The 14,418-nt window shown below is 41.8% G+C and overlaps 1 non-coding gene across 1 annotated transcript; it reads right to left on the bottom strand.

Moving 5' to 3' along the window:
• Positions 1–1,655: 1,655 nt before the first annotated feature.
• On the bottom strand, positions 1,656–1,758 carry LOC121103297. The gene has a single exon (XR_005835454.1). It is a non-coding gene; the product is annotated as a U6 spliceosomal RNA (small nuclear RNA).
• Between the last annotated feature and the right edge of the window lie 12,660 nt (positions 1,759–14,418).

Here is a 14,418-nt window from a genome sequence, read left to right as displayed (position 1 = left end):
GGTTGTAACAATTTATACCCTTACTGGGTTTGTTCTGACAGCGGACTCCACTTCTATGCATACCCTTGGTATTGTCAGTCTTTAAAATTTTTGTCAATTTTATGGGTGGGAAGCAGTAAGTTTTTGTTGCTTTAAGTCTTTTCACTTTTTAAAGGTCAGCTTTATTCAGATATGATTTGTATGCCATACAAATAGCCCTTTAAAAAGTGTACAATTTAGTGGTTTTAGTTATTCTCACTTTTTAATGGTGTCCTTTTTCATACAGAGGTTTTAAGGATTGATGTAGTTATACGAATTGATTTTTCGCCTTAATTGTTTGTGCTTCCTGTATCTTATACAAGACTTCCTTCCTGAATATCACAATTCAAAAAAGTTATTCTACGTTTTTTTCTGAAACTAAAAAAATTTTGTTTTTCACAATATGCGTTTTAATACTCCGGAAATGGATGTTTAGACATGGTGTGAGTTTACAGTCTACATTATCTTTTTTCATACGGATAACCAGTTGAACTCAAACTATTTATTGAATAATTAATTCTTCCCCACTGATTTATAGTGTTAGCTCAGGGATATATCAGGTTTCCATATTTACTTTCTAATATGTTTGAACCATCTTTTTGTCTTTACCATGTCAAAATCTTAATGACTTAATCATTACCCTTTATAATGATATATTTTTAACGAAGTTTTTTATTTTAATTCCAGTGTAGTTAACATCCAGTGTTATATTAGTTTCCTGTTTAATGATATTTCTTGGAGCAACGACATCCTCTACCTTTTTCATAAAAAAAGGTTTGATTTCTTGGACCTTTGTTCCTTCGATGAAATTTAACATTGGCCTGCCAAGCTCCACACAAAAACGTGATGAAATTTGAAATTAATTTTATTGAATGTATAGACTAATTTGGAAAGAATGGACATCTTTATTACACAGGGTATTCTCAACCATGAACGTGGTCTAACAGGCAGCTTCCCTAATCTTTGTCCCATTCTCCAACTTGAGAAGAACTTGCAGATAAGGCCATTTGTCTCTTAGCTCTGTTTTCCTTTCTGAATCATTCATTTATTCATTCAGAAATATTTACTGAGTATCTCCTGTGTGCCATCTCATTAGTTACCCCGAATCCCACTGTGTGGAAAGTTCATTCAGACCTGCCTAGTGATTCCCATTGACTTCATCTTTTCTTTACAAAACTACCTTTATTTTGGCTTTTGAAGTTTTTATTTTAATTCCAGTGTAGTTAACACACAATGTTACATTAGTTTCAGGTGTACGATATAGTGATTCAACACTTCCATACATCACCTTGGGTTCGTCACAAGTGCCCTCCTTAATCCCTGTCACCTATTTCCCCCATCCCCTACCCACCTCCCCTCTGGTGACCATCAGTGTGTTCTCTCGCGTTAAAAGTCTGTTTCTTGGCTTGCCTCTCTCTCTCTTTCTTCCTTTGCTCATTTGTTTTGTTTCTTAAATTCCACATATGAGTGAAGTCCTATGATATTTGTCATTCTCTGATTTATTCTGCTTTGCATAATCCTCTCTAACTCCATCCATGTTGTTGCAAATGGCAAGATTTCATTCTTTTTTAGTGGCTGAGTAATATTCCATATTATATATAATATATATTAAAAAGACATAATAAATATATACATATAAAAATATAGAACACTTGACGAATTTATGTGTCATTCTTGCCCAGGGCCATGCTGATCTCTGTATCATTCCAATTTTAGTATAAGTGTTGCCAAAATCAGCACAAACAGAACTATATTTTAGTGTTTTTTCTTTTTTTCTCTCTTTTTAAAAGTTTATTTATTTAAGCAATCTCTACACCCAATGTGGGGCTCGAACTTGTGATCCCGAGACCAAGAGCTGCATGCTCCACTGACTGAGCCAGCCAGGCGCCCCCAAAACCACATTTTAAGCTGAACTGGATGTTAACCTAAAATGTGAATGACTAATAGGATTAAACTCTCCTAATGTGTGTTTGCAGTTATTAAATGGAGCTGTCCACATAAATCCATCTCTGACTGGCGGCTTGTACCTAGGACATATTGTGAGCTCAGTAGATGTGTTTATGTCTCTTACCTCTAGCACATCTGCTGGAGGAGAAGAGTATGGAATCAGCCATTCTAGTTCCCGTTCTTTAGCCCCCATCAGTTCAGGAACTCCGCCCTGAATGGAACTGCATTCAGGAGCGACCTGGGGAGAGAGCCTCCGTTGGCACAACTAATCCTGCAGGTCCCAGACAAGAAATGAGCTCAGAGGGCTTGTGTGGGGTGTGACAGAGTGGAGGGGAGACTTAGAAGGGGACTTAGATGACATAAAGCCTCAGGGGACAAGGCTAAATGTAGAAACTCAGGATGCAACAATCAAAACAGGGAAGAATGTAGACATTTAAACTGTCACTGCCTCAGACTTTGTTCACATTTTGTTGTTCCTGGAAGAACGCTAGGCAATAAGGAGATGGCACTGCTCATGTTTCATATTAAACCGCAGCAGAGATGACTTGTGACTTCTAACATTTTGAAACCTCTGGGTCTTCCTTCCACCATAATGTGCAAAAGTCATTTTGATCTTCTGCTGCTAAAAATAAAATTCATGAAAAACGATGCCTCATCTTTATGAGGACTACCTTCAACTTTCAGAAACAGTCTTTACTCTTCCAACTTAACAAGTCACAAAATAGTTGGACGCTCCGTTTTTCCTTTCAACCACTTGAGAGCACGTTTTCAACTTTCTCATGAGTACCTGCACATCATATGAAGACTTTTCAAGTATAAAGAGATCATTTTTTATTGCAATGATTTTAAATAGTTTTTTTTTTAAGGAGGGTGGAAATGTCTCATTTTCTTTCAGAATGAAATTACACTTGTACAGAGTCTGATATAGCAGATGGATCTAACACACTTTACGATGGTAAATATCTTGCACTCAGAGGAAATTCACATTTTATAAAAATTGTTTTCTGGGGTTTCATTTTGCTTTTGTCGTGATGGCTCATTTGGGCCTCTATTCTGAGTCTTAATGAACCTCTGAGTAAAGAGGAAGCGAAAGCTACACGCCCTGTAGGATCCAGAACACTGAAAGAGCTTTTTATAGCACATGTTCCTTGCACATTTATAGGTGTGAAATACAAATGCAGTAGCTTTTCTTTTTGCCAATGATAAAAAGTTATTCTAACCACCAGAGCAGGAAGAAAATGTGCTATTTTCTGCGGGTGTTGACTTTTTATTCTCTTGTCTTTTCTTTTTCTCACTGTCAGCTTCCTCCTCCCTCTTTTGGTGCAGAATGATACAGAATAAAAGGATTAAAAGGTAGCCATGGCCGTAAGTACGCTGGCTGAGAGCTGTCATGATATCAAGCAAATAAGCAGTCTCTTGGTCAGTGAGGGACTAATGTTACTATTAAAACTTGAAAATGTATGGTCTTTCTACTTGGCCATTGTGAGTGACCACCGTTGGTGATTAGCCTCAGGCCCCTTTGAACTAACCATTTTGTGTCACCTATAGTCCTGAACTATCACTCCTGTTCTTGGTACAGTTTTTACATTTTTTAAAGAAAGATTTTATTCATTTATCTGACAGAGGGAGAGAGAGAGAGAGCACAAGCAGGGGGAGCAGCAGAGGGAGAGGGAGAAGCAGACTCCCCGCTGAGCTGGGAGCCCGATGTGGGGACTCGATCCCAGGACACTGAGATCATGACCTGAGCCAAAGGCAGACGCTCAACGAACTGAGCCACCCAAGGCCCCAGTTTTTACATTTTCTGGGACTGTTTGAACCTGCTGTTTTTCAGTTTTCAGCAAATGATTCCTCAGTAGTCGGAACTCAGAATTCTTCAAGGTTATCCCAGACAGAGATTAAGTGAAAAAAATCCTACAGCTAATAGTGGAAAACCTGGACTCATTCAAGCCCCAATTTTTTAATTAATCAGCCCTATTGTGGTATAGTTTATGCACAATAAAATGTGTTCATTAAAAAGGTGCATTTCAATGATTTTAAAACATTTATACGTCCCTATGATTACCACCAAGATCAAAGCACAGAACATTTCCATCGTGTCAAAGAGGTCCCGTGCCCCAGCCTAGCACCCCTCCCCCCATGCCTTGCCCAGGCAACAACTGCTCTGCTTCCTGTCACTATAGATTAGATTTGTCTTTTCTAGGCTTTCAGAAAAATGGAATCGCACAGTATGTACTCTTTTTTGTTTGCCTTCTTTTCCGCAGTATAACGCAGTTATCCCAGCTAAGCTGACTCTATATAAATTACAAATTCACTACAACTAGTTTGTTTGATTTTTTTTAATCCTTAAGATGACATTTTTATTATGCAGGATATACATAGGGTGAGGTCTGGGGAAGGTCTCAAACACAGGGCTTTTCTGCCCTCTGCCCATGGAGTCAGAGCACATCACCCTCCTGGTGCTATCAGCGTTCAATGAGCCAGCGAATGCGTTCACCAACCAGGAAGCACCACTGAGCTCCAGCGTCCACAGTTATATTGTATAGACACGACTGATTAAATCACTGGCCAAACGATGGAACTCAAATCTCCAGTCCCCCTCTCTTCCTTGGATTTCTGGCAGCTAAAAGTCCCAAACTTCCAGTCATGTGCTTGGTCTTTCTGTAGACTGCCCCCATCCTGGAACTCTCTAGGGGCCCACCATAAGCCACGTTATTAGCCTAACAAAGGCATTCTTTTTTTACTCAGGAAATTCCAAGAATTTCTGAAGCTCTGTGCCAGGAACCAAGGACAAAACCTGTATATATTCTTTATTGTACCCCACCTTCCCACACTCATGCTCCCCTGTCTCTCTCTCTCTGACTTATTTCACTTAGCATAATGCTTTCAAGTCCCATCCGTCTTGTCACAAATGGCAGGACTTCCTTCTTTCTCGTGGCTGAATAATATTTCATTATTATGAAATATATCCATACCACACCTTCTTTATCCATTCGTCTGTTGATGGATGCTTAGGTTGTTTCCTTATCTTGGCTACTGTTAATAATGTCACGATCTTCATGGGAGTGCAGGCATCTTTTCAGAATTCTGTTTTCCTTTCCTTTGGATCATATAGTACTTCTACTTTTTAAGTTTTTGAGGGAGCTCCAAACTGTTTTCTGTAGTGGCCGCACCAGTTTGCACTCCAACCAAAGGCATACAAGGGTTCCCATTTCTCACCAGCACTTGTCTTTTGTTATTGGTTTTTTGACAATATCCATCCTAACATCTCCCATTCCTCAAGTTGCCTTTTCACTCTGTGTTTTATTTTAACTGCAGGTGGCTCTACTGAATACTCCAGGGGAATGCCAGGAATCTCATACCAGCAAATGCGGCGCAGTAAAGACTTTGCCTTGAATGGAGTCCACTCACTCTATTGGACACTAGCCATCTTCTTTGATCTGGTTCAAATTTTACAAAGTCAAACATATTCAAGTGCTGAAATCATACCTCAAGTTAAAGCCAATGACATCTGTAGGAGGAGAAGACTACTTTTATTAATTTCAGTATTAGGTTACAAGAATGAACACATGATGATTCTGAAGTAATCTTAATAACTAACACATAATGGTGGCTTACATGTGCCAGAAGCCTATTAAATGCATTACATGGCTAAGGGAGATTGGAATGGTAGAGTGGATTTGTCGCTTCAGACCTGTTTACCCACACTGGGAGGGTCCAGACTACATACCTTTCACCAGTACTGTGAGAAATACATTTGCGAAAGGAGCGCTGCCATCCTTGAGGAACTTTGTAATTGCTGTTTTCCGCAGGCCACAACTTACAGTGGGAACTGCAGTCACTGAACCGGGAAACCTGAATGCAACGAGAGTAATTGGATCCAAGGTGGCAAGGGCCAATTCCAGGACTGAAAAGGGGAGGCATCATTACAGGCCCACGTGCACTGACAGGATAAAATGGAATGTTGCAAACAACGTTAAGCCAATACATTCAACTAGTTAGATGAAATGGACATAGTCCTTGAAAGACACCAACTATGAAGCTCAAGCAGGAAGAAATAAACAACCTTGGGCTTTATCTCTACGAAGATTTGATTTTGTAGCTGAAAACCTTTACACAAAGAAAACTGGTAGGTGAATACTATCAAGTATTTCCATAATTCCCTCTCCTGCAGAGTTCCCTCCAGAGTTAACATCATCCACAGGGGATTTACATGTGAGACTTGGAAGGGGGAAGCGAAGCAGCAGCAAATGTTTTCTGCTCAGAGGGTGGGTGCAGGTCAGCAGCTGTCCCGCTCATGCATGGTCTTGCTCCTCCGCCCGCTCACCTGGTTTATGGGGAAGGATCCAGGCCCGCATCCCCTCCAGCTCCTGTGCTAGGACAGAGCACTCAGCTTCAGGACAAGAGTGCCCACTTCGCCTGTGGGTCACTTGCCTCACTGAAGTTGGGAGCAGTGAGAGAGGTGGGTTTGAGCTTGTCCGTCTGTGCTCCATCTCATGGCCTCGCAGCTTCCAGTGTCTCCTTTCTCTCTCCCACGCACATCCACTCTTCCTTCCTGAGGGCCTGCCCCACTCACTCTGGGCCCCAGCACCAGAAATGAAAGCCTTAGATGTCCGGTTTAACCAACTCCCACAGTTTGGTTTGGTCAAATCACTATTTTAAATCCCTTATTACATATAGCTCCTCCTGGTTCTGTTTCTCTGATGGAACCTTGGCCAACATACAGCTGAGCTACCATTTAAGCCTTCAGCCATTGGCGGTGACTCTTTTTTTTACAAGGAACATTGTGTTTTTCTACCAAACATCAGTTGGATATATGACATAGATGTTCCTGCCCTAAACAAATATTGGTCAGGCCCACAAATGCCTTGAGCGGTCTCTGCTTCTAGTATGAGCGTCACGGACTAGCCCTCTTGGTTTTTCTTTCTTCTTTTATTTCATTGTCCTCTTTTTGTTTTCCTCCCCCGTTCCCTCCCCCACTCCCTCACCTTCGGCCCCAGGTCTACGTTTTAATTAATCAATTAAAATGTTTATTGAGTGTTTGTGAGTACATGTGCCAAGGTATCAGACATGTGGGGGCAACTAAGTACAGAATGGGGACCACAATAGAGATAGTCTAGTGTCGGTCTTCTGGGAGACAGGTGTGAAATGAAGAAATAAACACAGAGATATAAAATTTCTTCCATAAGATCTATGGAAGAAAAGATGCCTATAAACATATCTAAGGCACGTTCTTAAGGCTTAGTATACAAAGTGTGGGAAAGGAGTATTCATAAGAATGGCCACCAAGAAACGTACCTGCACGTGACATTTTTCAGTCCCTAGCCTCCCACAAGGTTGTAGTTTACAGAGTGCAAGCAGAATGCTGGAACCTTATCCTCCCCCCAGCACAGTTGGTCACGGAAACTTCTAGCCAAGATAAACTGTGTGCATTACATATTTATTTTTCTTCGATATTTCGAAGAATACTGTCAGACTTCTTCCTGTTACCACTAGGTGGTAAACGTATTATAATAAATTTCCCATGATGTTAATTCATAGGAGATCTTGATTTCTATTAGACTAGATAACCAGCTTTAATTAAAAACAGTAGAAAGAGTAGGTCTTTAATTTTGACTGGGCAGATGACTTTTGGTCCCCAGCACCAGATCTGTGGCAATCCCCAGTGCCCATCTCCTTGTGGTAAGTGACCTTAGAGAGTCATTCCCAAACCTGGTGCTATTTATTTTCCCATCTTGCCCAAATCTTTCAAGTTTCTGTATTTCTGTATTTTGTAAATATTTAAATCAGCATATTTTCTTAGATATGGGAAACCACAGATGTTGGTGAAGATGTGGAGAAAGGGGAACCCTCATGCGCTGTTGGTGGGAATGCAAATTGGTGTAGCCACTCTGGAAAACAGTATGGAGGTTCCTCAGAAAGTTAAAAATAGAGCTACCCTACGACCCAGCAATTGCACTACTAGATATTTACCCAAAGGATACAAAAATACAGATTTGAAGGGGCACATGCACCCCGATGTTTATAGCAGCATTATCAACAATACCTAAATTATGGAAAGAGTCCAAATATCCATCAACTGATGAATGGATAAAGAAGGTGTGGTGTGTATATATATGTGTGTGTGTGTGTATGTAAACACATGTACACTCAATGGAATATTACTCAACCATCAAAAGGAACGAAAATCTTGCCTTTTGCAAGACCATGGATGGAGTAGAATGAAATAAGTAAGTCAGTCAGAGAAAGACAAATACCATATGATTTCACTCATATGTGGAATTTAAGGAACCAAACAGATGAACATAAGGGGGAAAAAACGAGAGAAGCAGACCATAAAACAGAGAGCAAATGGAGCCAGAGGGGAAGCAGGTGGGGGATGGGCTAAGCGGGTGATGGGCATTAAGGAGGGCACTTGTGATGAGCACTGGGTGTTATATGTAAGTGATGAGTCACTAAATTCTCCTGAAACTAATATTACACTATCATGTTCACTAATTGGAATTTAAATAAAAACTTGAAACAAACAAAAAACCCATATTTTTTTAGAAAAATTGGCTGTTCAAAAAGAATAGAGTGCCACTCTAAACACAGCATGTATTTTTACGTTTCAGATTACTTTCTAGTCATTTTCACGTAAGTTCTCATTTCTTATGTAAATTAAACAATAATTGACACTCTAGCTGAAGAAACGTTTCGGAGCAAGTTNAATTTGTGAAGAGTTTCTTTTTTTTTAATAAGCTAAATGGCTTCTGCAAGTGTGGTAAGGTCCTATTCGTTTTTTAAAGGAAAATCATATTTGCTAAGTTTATTTTTTTTGTTCAACTGCCATATAGTTGAAAGCTTTACATTTTAAAATTCCACACTCTGAAAAATGTTTATTTTGAGGGCATTTTTAAATGGTTCTTGATCATGCTTATGAAAATTCTATAAATAAAAGTACTTTTACTTATTTTATGTCCTAAAGGAACAGCATATGCCTTTATAGAGTATGAAATACTTTCTGATGTACAATAGTAAAAAAAATTGCCTGTGATCTGTGTCGATGAGGCTGATTTTGTCGGCTTTTTAAAAAGTTTTCATTTATTTTTTTTTTAAGAGAGAGAGAAGCCGCACATGCGGGGTGGGAAGGGACAGAGGGAGAGGGAAAATCTCCCCCAGGCTCCCCACTGAGTGCAGAGCCCAACTCAGGGCTCCATCTCACAACCCTGAGGTCATGACCTGAGCCAAAATCAAGAGTCAGACACTCAACCAACTGATCCATTCAGGCACCCTGAAAGTTTTCATCTTTTAATACGTTTCTATGAACTGAATTCCGTGATCACTGCGTGTAATGCTATCTGTGTCTTATGCAGACGGAGTAACCAGACCATAGCCTACTTCATAGATGATAGTTTCCTTTTGTAGCAGCGACTGGAACGGGGGAGCTCCTAGGTCAGTGCCAGGCTTTGGGAATTGACTAGAACCAGTCAGGTAGCTGCTTCAGCATTTCGGCATGTCAATGTGGATAATGCGACCTTAGCAATGTTTTCCAGTTTCTTACATAATTAAGCAGCGTTTGGGCTATGTGTGAGTATCTTTGGAAAATGAGGTTCTGAGCATCTTTAAAATTTGTGGCTTTATGTGGACATAATTCTTAGCTACACACGCCAAGTATATATGTACGTCTTGAGGAAAGTTCAAATCACCAAAATAATAAATTATCTGTATTTATATGTGGCCCTATGACTGCCATTTGACTCTTGTACATCTGTGAAAATAGTAGCTGTTCTTTATGTTTACGTAAGTACTTATGTTACTACACTGCTTATTTAGTCCCAAAGAAGGCAGAGCCAGGAGACCCAGTGCCAGGGGATTTACAGTTAGTCTCTTGTTTTCTTGGCACACATGCTCATTAATATCCTGTGGGAATTTGCTTTGGCATAGAACTGAATTTTCCAGCAAACTGAAGATGATTTCTTAGCCAAATACATAAATATTAAAAAAAATCGATTTCACTTGAAAATTCCTTAGATATCTTCCTAATGTCAAAGTATACTGAATATTTAATAATATATTTCTTCGATGAGATGTTCTACTTTATAATTAGTCATCATTTCATTGTTCACTGCTAGTTTACCTTCCATAACTAAATATTCTTTTAGAGTAGCTGTGATTGATGGCTTTCTATCTTTTATTATCTAGGAGAACTAAACACAAAAACTATTTAACAGTGAGTGTGGCGTGGACATAGATATCAGAATGCATGCTGGCTGGAAACACCTGACCAACCACAGCAGGGCCTACTGGCTGAGTATCAGCATCTCCATTTACTTCTTCTGGTCTTCCCTGCTTACCAAATTGCATTCTGATGACTGATTTGGGTCCCAGGTATTTTCATTGCTGTAAGAACGTGCTCTGGAGATTGAATATAAGTCTTCTGGTCACCCCTGTAAGGATGTATCCCCCTTGACTGGAAATGAATGAGTTGGCATTCGATCCGTCAGACACATGAGGGTTTAGTAGCTGCTTAGGAGGACTGAGGGCCAGCCCTGTTATGGCAAACCCTCCAAACCATGAGGCCCTTCCACAGAAACCAGCACACCCTGCCCCGTCCTGTCCTGCTACCTCTCTCACACCTCTCTCTTTCACGTCAATACTATCAACAGCAGAGGGGGAAGAGAATCTAAAGTATGCTCCATGAGAAATTCTCTGGGTTGACCACAGAAAGAAGTCACGTGGGTTTCTTGGGATGACACTCATTTCAAAATAAAGCAGTTTAATGATTTAGACTCAGACGAGCTTGGTTGCTGTTACCATGAACTCTGCCATTAAACTTTGTGAATTGAAATCCTTGGTTCTCCACTTAGTAGACCCGTGAGCTTGTGTTGTCTCCTGTAAAATGGAGAGAATAAAAATTCCTAATCCACAGGGTTTTAGGGGGGCTACATGAACATAAGATCCTCAACACAGTCCTAGCCTATGGTCCCTACTCAGTGCAAACCTTCCATAATGACGCTGGTTAGGGCATGAGCCCGTGAGTCCCTACGGTAGCTATTCTAAATCTTTACACCCTCTCCTGTTCCACTCCCTTTCCCTGGTTACCGTGCCTTTTCCTTCGCAGGTGCACTATTAGGTGTGCTCTTCCTCAGCATCCTACCACCTGTAAATGTATCTTCCACATTTTTTTTTTTTGAAGTAAACTCTGTATCGAATGTAGGGCTTGAACTCATAACCCCAAGGTCAAGAGTCACATGCTCTACCTACTGAACCAGCCAGGTGCCTCTCTTCTGTACCTTTCGATGAAAGCATTGTTTCTCAAAGTATGGTCCTCAGACCAGCATCATCAATCATCAACCAGGAACTTGTTAAAAATGTAAATTCTGGGGCCTCACTGTCGACTTACTGAACCGGATTCTTGCGGGAGGGCTCAGTAAACTATGATTTAGTAGGCTCTTCCATTGAATGTTACAGTCTGAGCATCTCTGCTCTGAGCATCGTGGTTCTGGCATCCAAATTCCTCTTGACCAGTGTGTTCTCTCCCTGGAGGCAGATCTGCTAGAGAAATGCAATCATTTCTCCAGGATGCTTGGTTTGAACCAAAGGGACTTAGAGGGATCAAGATATTGATGGCTGACGTAACTTGATCATTTCTGTACAGCAGAAATAGAACACCAATGGAAAGAATGTGCAAAATCCATTGGGAAGATTTTTCTTGGTGAGAATTGGGGGCATGCTGTCAATTTTTGCTTCTGTATCTCTTCTTTCATTAATGCTTCCATGGTTTTTTTAAAAAATGAGGTATAATTGACAAAATTATAAGATATTTAAAGTGTATAATGTGATGATTTGATATACACATAGTTTATTTGATTATGGACTGTAAAGAGTGAACAGATTTTTTAAGATTTATTTATTTGAGAGGGAGAGAGAGAGAGAAAATTTGAGGAGGGGTAGGGGCAAAGGGAGGGGGGGAGAGAGAGAATCCTAAGCAGACTCCCTGCTGAGCCCAGAGCCTGATGTGGGGCTCTATCTCATGACTGCAGGATCATGACCTGAGCTGAAACCAAGATTTGGATGCTCAACTGAGTCACCCAGGCGCCCCAAGAGTGAACATTTTTGATAGGGATCTTCAGAATGAATCAAAGTGGAAGAAAGCAATTTTAGGTGAGTGCCAGCTAACCTGTGGCTGTGTTGTATTTGTGTTACAAGAAATCCATTCTGAGTAAGCCTATTTCTATATCTTTACTATTTCTCTATTATATCTCAGTATTCCCGGAAGTCCTGCCTGGGACACATGCTGTGGTTGACTCTCTCATCACCCAACCAACTAGCTTTCCCTTCTCTCCTCTTATCACAGAGCATAGGAAGCCATAATCCCACCTCAGACTCTCGGGCACCTAGGGTGGCCATGTGACAGTCCGGCCCTTGAGGGATAGGCGCAAGTCTACGAGGCACTTCTGGGAAAGCCTCTGCTTGTTAGGTACAGACGCCCCCCTTCCTGATTTGGTTCTTCATCTTCCTCCAGGGGAAATGGCCTTGATTTCTGGAGTTTCCCAAGCCACTTTGAACATTAGGAAGAGCTGGATGGCCACAGCCTTGGGCCGATATCGTTGAGCCACTGAAACGAAGCCAGCAGCTGTCCACCTCATGACGTCAGTATGAGAGAGACAAACACCCTCACACAGTTACACTTTTACTAGTTGGGTTTTCTGTAACTTGCAGCTTCACACAACCCCTATCTCAGGCTCTGTCCCCATAGAACTGGGCTGAAAGGAATTTTTCACAAATGACTTAGAGTGACGATAGCCATGAGACAAATAGAACGAGTTAAGAAGGCAGGACCGTGGCATTCGGAGAGTGACTTCGGAGAGCTAGGGAACAAACTGCCGCAGGGCCGTGTCTGGGATGCTGTTTGCTGGAGCAACGCACGGTAGTTGTCACACGAGCGTGATTTCCTAGAGAGGCTCGGAGAAGGCGACCACAGGTCGGTGTTCGGTCGGAGGTGTTTATGCGGTTTGCATTGCTTCTCCATGAGGTTGCTCTCGACGTTTCTTCCTTGGAGAAACTATCATGTGCGTCGTGGGATCGCTCTCCTAACAGCCTCTGCTTAGTAAATGTCTGTAGTGCCCATCTGTTATTTTGACAAACAAACATACGTCCTCACATTTCAAGTGCCACCTGGCAGGGTGGCCATATGTCTGGGTGAGAGAGACCTTCTTAGAGCATCGAACACAGTGCCCGCGCACGGACAGTATTTCGTTCAATGGCTCATATTCAGTGGTATGCTGGTAAGCTCAGTCTCAAAAAAAAAAAAAAAAAAAAAAAAAGCGCCTTGGTTGGGATCCTTTGCCAACTTCTGTGCTCTAAATATTCCAAACTCAGCAATTTCATGTTATCCGTGGTTCCACCACTGGCTTGTGAAATTTCTCAATACTTAACCATTGGCTTTTGAAAGGGAGTAGGCTAGCTCCAGTACCTCATAGAAGCCCCCACATAGAAGCTCAGAGTTGGAAGGAACTGAGGATCACCTTGTACCCGTCGTTCTATGAACAAAATAACACTGCGGAAGCTTTACAATCAGATGCACACATTTTTGCCACGACCAGCCTGTCTTTGACTAAACAATGCCACTACTGATTTCCCAGGAGCCTGAGCTGTTTCGTCCTTCACCACTAAACAATGAGGGGAATGGAAGTGACTCAGGTCACAGAAGTGGGACAAATTTGTTTGGGGCAAGTTGTCTTTGTGTTTGTGAAGGTCCATATAACACGTACACGTTTCGGTTAAACACAGAAGCTTACGTTTATTTGATGCTTCCCATGACACTAAGGCTTGGTGGGGGGAGAAGAAATGTCCTATCCAGAGGGCTTTTTCTCCCGCATGCCCTTGTCTGCAGTAGCTCACCCAGGCCTCTGCCTGGAACGGGGAGAAGAAGCCCGTATTGGCAGCTTACATTCTCCGGAGAGGCCAGATCATCTTCCTCGGGTCAGGAGAGGGGCGGCACCGACAGGCTCCACGCAGTTGCGGCAGTGACAGCCCTTTGGAGCTCGCGCCGCTCGCCCGGAGCTCTCCAGACAGGAAGCGGAGGTCTGCCCTTTTGAGGAGACTAGCAGGTTGCTGCTGTGATTGTCATTAGCTTCAACTAGACGTGCCCAACGATGTCACCCTCTCAGATCGCCCTGCCTCTCGCGCTCCAGAAGCCAACGTTATGGTCACATCCCAAATCACCAATTACAGATCTAAGGTAATATACCGATGTGGCATAGACCCCCTCTCTAGAAATGTCCACTGCCTGGTGCAGCCTGGCGGGACCTATATGGGATTACATACAGCTCTAGTGTCAGAGCCGGGACTAGGACTCAGGCCTCCCGGTTTCCAGGTGTTAATTAACTTGCCAACGTCATAGTAAATAGTAATAGCTATATTAGTAAATATAGTAAATAGCTACTAGATAGCAGAACCGGGATTCAAACC

This window comes from Ursus maritimus, unplaced genomic scaffold (assembly GCF_017311325.1).
Source record: "Ursus maritimus isolate PB19 unplaced genomic scaffold, ASM1731132v1 scaffold_18, whole genome shotgun sequence".
Classification (NCBI taxonomy): Eukaryota; Metazoa; Chordata; class Mammalia; order Carnivora; family Ursidae; genus Ursus; species Ursus maritimus.
The sequence above is the reverse complement of the archived record's forward strand: the minus strand, read 5'-3'. Positions and strand labels throughout refer to the sequence as shown.